The 7,495-nt window shown below is 40.3% G+C and overlaps 1 long non-coding RNA gene across 1 annotated transcript; it reads left to right on the top strand.

The window, feature by feature from the left end:
* Positions 1 to 666: 666 nt before the first annotated feature.
* On the top strand, positions 667 to 1,300 carry LOC139787384 (uncharacterized). The gene is made up of 2 exons (XR_011722630.1): positions 667 to 989; positions 1,095 to 1,300. It is a non-coding gene; the product is annotated as an uncharacterized lncRNA (long non-coding RNA).
* Positions 1,301 to 7,495: the final 6,195 nt, after the last annotated feature.

Below are 7,495 nucleotides of genomic sequence, written 5' to 3'. Positions count from 1 at the left end.
TCTCAACGTATGGGAAGGTTTCCGCGCAAGGCCTGAGTTATTCTGAAATTTAGTTGCATCTATGCCCCAAAGATTAAATGCAGTAATAGAGAATCATGTCACACGGTATTAATACTATGTGATCTTCCATGGATGTCCTGGTGAAAAAATATCAAAATTTTTCACATTATTAATCAGAATTTCTATAAAAATTTTCAGATTTTTTTTTTGAATACTCAGAGAAATTTTCAGATTTTTTATACGAATTGAAAAACTCAGACAAAATAAGAATAAAATATTTTTCGCAAATATATCCTTGTAGAAATCTGAATAAATATGAGAAAATCTGTGCAATTTATCAGAAATTTTCACATATACGGATATTGAAATATTCTATAAATCTTCATCTAATTAATTCTGAAAGTATCTGAGAAATATCATATACCTCTTCAGAATTTTTCATAAGTCCCAATTCTTGCAAAATTTCTGAGAAAATATGAGAGATTTCTGAGAAATTTTTTCACCAAGGTGATGTATGAATAAATGAATGATATGTTTGACATTGAATGATTGTAACGTGAACTCTCGTTAATGAATGGAATGAATAAACGAATGAAGGAATAAATCTTGAATGAACACGGCACAAGGTAAAAATCATCCGAATATCTTTGGGCCTGCCGATTCCGCAACCTTCTCGCCTAGCTGCCTATCAAGTTGTGTGGCACTCTTGATGATAACAACGCCCTTGGTGCCGGTCTTCAAGCTGCTCACAAACTCCTCTCCACCACCCGAGGACGTATCGCCGTTTTCGAAACATCCCTGCCTAATATCGGTCCAGGGGCCCTGCAGCCGAGAGAAGATCCCAGTACTAGAGTGAACAAAGACGTGCACATCTTAATCCCACAACGAATTTCTACAAGAGATTCGTTCTGGATTGCAGCGGACAACAGATTGCGATTGATCTGTTCTTACCGAACAATCAATAGTAATCAGCGATCTGGCAATTTTATGTAAGTAAATCTATCTTCTCAACTTAATATAATTATAATAAAATGATGATTTTGTACTAAAACTGAATTTGCAAGTAATTAATTTTTATAATTGTAATTTTTTAGAAAGATTACTTCATCGTTATTTGACGAGAAGGATTGGCTTTGAAGCGGTGATGTGACTTCGCGGTCTCAGCATCCACGTCTTCCACGGCAGCTTCTTCGATCGACTGATGTCCTCTGCTTGCCGAACATTAATCCAGACACCGGTTAATTTTACTGTTATATTAATTATGTATTAATAATATGTATTAAAATTAATATGTTATTAATTAATTTTAATGTTATTAATTATGTAATTAATTATGTAATTAAAATTAATATAACATATAACACAATATATTAATATAATTATTATAAATAATTAATATATTGTTAATATAATTATTATAATAATTAATATAATTATTATAAATAATTATATTAATATGTTTATATTACATTAATTTTTAATGTTACACATGTCTTAAAAATAAAAATTAATTTATAAAATAAAATTGTTTATTTAGCTAATTCTTTTATACTAACCCCGATATTACAGTATCCAGTTGATATCTTAAGATTTTCCGCGGCGCACAAGATACATTTCGTGAACCTCCACCTTGTATAGTTCACTTTGACAGCTATCATAACCGTTCACTACGTGTAGGGGAGACCGGGGCTAGACCGTTAGTTTTTTTTCGGTGCCGATTTTTAACAACAAAATAAATAATTGTAGTTAAATGTGGTATACCACTGTAAAGAGTGAACCTTTAGCTACAAAACTTATACAGGAAATTTTTATCTACGTCGCTTTGTTTAACCGGTATAGAGCAAAAACGACAACGGTGCAAAAATTGAAATCTCAAAAATGCCGGGGTTTAACCGTTACACTGCATTTTCAATACATATACGTACATCTAATCCTGAAAAATGATAGGATACATCTTAATAATTGTTTTTTAAGAGAAAAATATAAAAATTTATTTAAAATTTTTATGCGAAACGTTATTAAAAAATAGTTACGAGGGTTCCTTTTCCGCAGAAGTCACTCGCCCCGACTTGTTTCACTCCTCGACGTCCGATGACTCTATTCGGTGTCTGAATGGTTGTAATTCCCGTCTCATCCATATTCCATATGCAGTGAGCCTGGAAATGCCCGGAAATGCCTTGGAAATGCACCCGGACTGCTTACTGACGGATTAACCCCAAACACAAGTTTAGGTTTGATCGCCCACGAAATATTAGACATCAACGATAATGAAAAAACTACACTGGATTCGTGTTCAGCATGCATTACTCTTTATAATCACGTACCTCGAGATTTGGAGAGCAAATATTATAGCAGATATTACAAAATTTCCACGCGCAGAAAATGTAACTTTTACCTTCCGAAAACACGTTTGCCCTCGTAAAAATCATAACACGGCAGGTAACCTGCCGAAACTCCGTTGGTCACATGGGTACCATAAGCAGCGTTTACAATGTTAATAGCGAGTTCGCACAATATACAGGTTCCGAGATATTTGATTTGGCGGATTTACCCCGTTAGCGGTCTAGCCCCGGTCTCCCCTATACAGAGATGGTGAATCGCGATCTCAAAATTACTGCGCGTTCCAAAAATCATCAAAAAAAAAAGTGTTGCAACCTTTCCGTGAACGACTGTACAATCTCTACATAAATATATATGTATATACCATATACGAGAATACATATATATATATATATATATATATATATATATAAGTATAAATCTGTCTTTAAAACCTCCCCTCATTTCGGATTCAAAATCATAACTAATTTTAGTGTACTCGCAAATACACCGCCGCAAGTCCTTGGGGGTAATTATCCGGGATCGGATAAAACGGAACAGGCGCGCCCATATAGTGGAGCGACAGCTCCTCGCTTCATTTTTAAGACGCGAACGGTCTCCGCATATCGACCACCCTATCCCCGATTCTCCCCCTTCGCCATCTCCCTCACCTGTCTGTTGTTCCCTTGCGTATCGGATGTTCCCCGATACCCCAGAATCATCCCCCTTTCTGGAACCTTCCTACTCTCCAGTTCCTTCCGAGGAACTTGCGGAGTTCCGGGAGAGATCACCCCTCAATTTCTCCCCGGTTCCTCTCGACAGAATTGCTTCCCCCGCTCTCTCTATCTCGACCACTCTCTACCGTGACCGATCACCCTCTCCCTCCTTCTCCGACTCGAGTATCGAAACACTCGAGGAATTCTCCCCCCAATCCTCATCCCCTACCGTAGAAATAATTTACGATATAAACTTATAGTTAATTAATAACCATTCATTGTACCGTAATCATAATCTTACGAAACCGTAAATTTTAAATAACTATTTCTTTGAAATAATTCTGGATATTTTACACTAATAATTATGTTACCAAATTAATGTTTATTTATTTTATACATTGTTTTTTTTAATCCAAACATACATAGTCCCATGATGGAAGAATACTAGGCGTAACATTCCCGTGGATGCGCAGTCGTTCAAAGTAATGGCCGCTCTTGAACCAATCAGAAATTAGCCCCAAATTAGAAAAACCAATATAGCCACCGCTACAAGTTAGGTTAGTGGAACCCATGATTGCCGTTGCCGCGCGTGTACCAGGTACGCTTAGAGCCTTAGTACGCTCGTTGTCGACGACGTTACCGAATGTGTTACCGTGGTTCACGTGGTTGTAGCTATTATATCGCGCGTGATCCTGACGTCGTTCTCTTCTCGCCTGGGACCTTCGTGAATATATATAATCGCACGATAATCCGACCGCCACACTGTCAAACACGAAACCGCTACTATTTAAATCAGGAGCAAGACCAGTGTAAGGTAAGTTGAATATTACTGAATTAAATGAATAAACCCACAAAAATACCTGTAGCTTGTAAAAATGATAAAAATTAAGCAATTGTAAATAGTGTATCAGCTTTTTATGAGTGTACTACATATTTGTTTTTGTTTGCAGACACAATGCCTTCATGCTGCATAATAAATTGCAAAAGTCGGACATATTATGCAGAGAAGAAACGAATAATCTTTTATAGATTCCCAAACGAAGAAAACATTCGTCAGGCGTGGGTAAATGCTTATCAAAGGAGCGAAGAGAGTATAAAAATTGATTCTGGTAAGTTAATATATATATTTTTTATATAGTAAAATATAGCAAAATAACCTATAGTATTATAAATTATGTCAGTATTATATATCTTTTATTTCATTTGTATTATTGTAGCAAGGATATGCAGTCTTCATTTTGATGACGATTGTTTTATAACAAAATGGACACACTCACAAAACCACCACCAAAACAACTGCGGCGGTTAAAAGTAGGTTCCATTCCTACAAACATGTTAACATTGGAAAAAACGAGAAAAAGAAAATGTCCAACAGTGATATGACCATCACAAGCAAGAGAATTAAAGTACTGTGAGTTTTTCTTTCTTTTTATAAATATGTATTTACAAATTTTTGTAAATATTGTAACATTGAATTACAAGTACTGCTATCATTCACTTCTATTTAAAGTAAATAACAGTACTCATTACCAGATGGGTATGTTTGGAATTGGAATCAATATTATATACGTACATCGTGGTGAATATCGTATCAATATCTCCATCGCTTAAATAAAGACTGATAATTTTGTGTATTTACTGCGATGTATGTGTACGATATTGATTCCAATCCCAAAATTAACCCATCCGATAACAAGCACTATTATTGTTTCCTTCTAATAGAAGGTGAATGATAACAGTTACATGCAACTGTATATTAGAATATTTATGAAAGTCTAGTGTGAACAAATTATTTATGATTTGAAAATGTAGCGCGTTTCTGGGCCTGGATATTTCTTGAAATCGTTCGTTATGAAACAAATTCGTTTATGAACAAAAAGGTGCGCCAACTGGGTTCCCATTAGTGCTCAACTGGGAAATCCCCACCTTTCCGTTCATAAACGAATTCGTTTCATAACGAACGATTTAAAGAATAGGTATCCTGATTCTTGAAAATATCACATATCTTGCATACTTACCGTGCATACTTACCTTGCATACTTACCTTGCATACTTACCTTGCATACTTACCTTGCATACTTACCTTGCATACTTACCTTGCATACTTACCTTGCATACTTACCTTGCATACTTACCTTGTGTTTCGGGTTCGGCCGAGGAAGCCTCGGGACACGAAGGTTTGCCGGAGTTCGCCCTGACAAGGGCGCGAAGCGTGCTTCACAGATCGGCGAGGAGTGTTGGCGAATTTATTGCAGTCGTTTCGTTGTTGGTATAATATTTAATTACAGCAGAGATACAGATAGACACTGTGAGAGGCGTGATCTCACTGCGCGGAAGGCTGAGAGAGTCCCGTGCACGAACTCGCGGCGTCTCGCGGCGCGTGGCCCCGTTCGGAGACGAGCGCTTGATTCGACAGGTCGGTGAGGAGAATCACGTTCTCGCTCACTGAGGTCGTCCACTTCCCCGTTGAAGACGGCTGGTGGAGCGTATGACCTCCGTTTTGCGCGGCGATCGATCGAGGATGCTGGTCGCGGCGAACGGTTTGTCGACTTTTCGGCTCGAGTTCTGTGACAATTCTGTCTTTTCGCGGAGACAATCATTGTCAGTACAGGATTGCTTGGCGGGGACGCCGTGTGCGTTACAGAGGGGGACGAATCGTATCGATCCGTGATCGAACCGCGTTGCGGATTACATGAACGCGTGCGCATGACTCGCATGAGTTCGCATAAATTGAACGGGAGCGAAGAGTTATTGGGCGACGCTTCGTGGTAGGGCCGTTTTCTCAGATCGAGAGCTCAGCCTCTGCGATCAGGGCCGTTGAGAGAGATACGGCACCCAACAATTCCTCTCTCGCGAACGGAATTTCGATGTCTATCCTCAACACCTTGCATACTTACCTTGCATACTTACCTTGCATACTTACCTTGCATACTAGGTGCGCAACTAAGTTTCCGGGTTTTTTTGATCAATAAAGAATGGAAAATTTCAAGAGAAATACAAAAAATGGTTTATTCAAAGTATCGTCCCTCGCTAGCTATACATTTTCGCCATCTCTCTGGCAATACATGAATACCGCGACAATAAAACGACGCGTCTTTGGACCGAAACCATTCATCCAACCAATTTTGCACTTCTTCGAAATTGGTCAAGTGTAGCCCAGCCAAGCCATGCGCCATCGACCGGAACAAGTGATAATCGGAAGGCGCCAGGTCTGGCGAATACGGCGGGTGCGGTAGCAGATCCCATTTCAGCGTTTTGATGGTGTCCTGGACGATGGAACTGCGATGGCACGGAGCGTTGTCGTGCTGCAATATCACTCGTTCGTGTCTCGTGTCCCATTCTGGCCGTTTTTCGAGCAATGTATGGTTTAAATTGATCAGTTGTTGTCGGTAGCGATGCCCATTGACAGTTTCGCCCGGTTTCAGCAGCTCATAGTACACGATTCCTTTCTGGTCCCACCAAAGCGCTCCTTGTCCTCAGTGTCGAAATCGCCACTTCTGAAGCGTTTAAACCAATCTTCACAGGTAGTTTTCGATGGTGCATGTTCGCCGTAGGCCTCCTCAAGCAAACGACGTGCTTCAGCTGCATTTTTTTTTCAAGTTAAAGCAGAAAAGCAAAGCTTCCCGCAAATGCTGTTTATTTGGCACAAAACTTGACATCTCCGTTGTTAGAAAAAATATTTTTGCGTTGCGATATGTGTTTATATAACGACTGGTTATTGTTAACAGATGTCCAAGCTATAACTTCAGACAACTTCAGACATGTAAGTCGAGTACATGTGTTATTGGTGCCATCTATGTGTGAAACCCGGAAACTTAGTTGCGCACCTAGTACTTACCTTGCATACTTACCTTGCATACTTACCTTGCATACTTACTTTACATACTTACCTTTCATACTTACTTTACATACTTACCTTGCATACTTACTTTTGTAACGATGCATCCCTAAAATGCATCGTTCCGGCCGAACACCAGGCCGAGACCAGGGCGAGGAACGGGCACGGTGTGCCCACCTTATTTTAAACGTTTATAACGCTAGGAAGTCCGCGAACGGACTCACCGCGGCAACCGCCTCGACGCGCCAAGCGGTGCCGACAGCGACCAAAGATCGCCGAACGCGATCGCGGCGTCAGGACGCCGTAGTCTCCGACCGTTCCGCCGCACCGTCCCGGCGCTCGCGATCGCCGTCGCTACCCCCGCCACTACGTAACGCCGCCGCGACGGGTATATAAACGGAGCGTTTTTAACGCAAATTGCGATTTCCTGATCAACGTTCCGACCGACCGCACCAATCCTGAAATTCCCGCACCCGCTTCTCTAAAGCAAGTCAGAACGAGGGTAGAGCGCCTCTGGCATAATCTGTCTTCGTCGAGCGAGTCTCGACAAACGACCAGCTTCATCTCCAGGGCTATCCGAACGGGGGCAGAGCGCTTCTCTGCCTCCACCGAGCGCTTCTCG

This window comes from Temnothorax nylanderi, unplaced genomic scaffold (assembly GCF_030848795.1).
Source record: "Temnothorax nylanderi isolate EJ_2023f unplaced genomic scaffold, tnyl_v1.0 TNYL_tig1485_pilon, whole genome shotgun sequence".
Classification (NCBI taxonomy): Eukaryota; Metazoa; Arthropoda; class Insecta; order Hymenoptera; family Formicidae; genus Temnothorax; species Temnothorax nylanderi.
The sequence above is the reverse complement of the archived record's forward strand: the minus strand, read 5'-3'. Positions and strand labels throughout refer to the sequence as shown.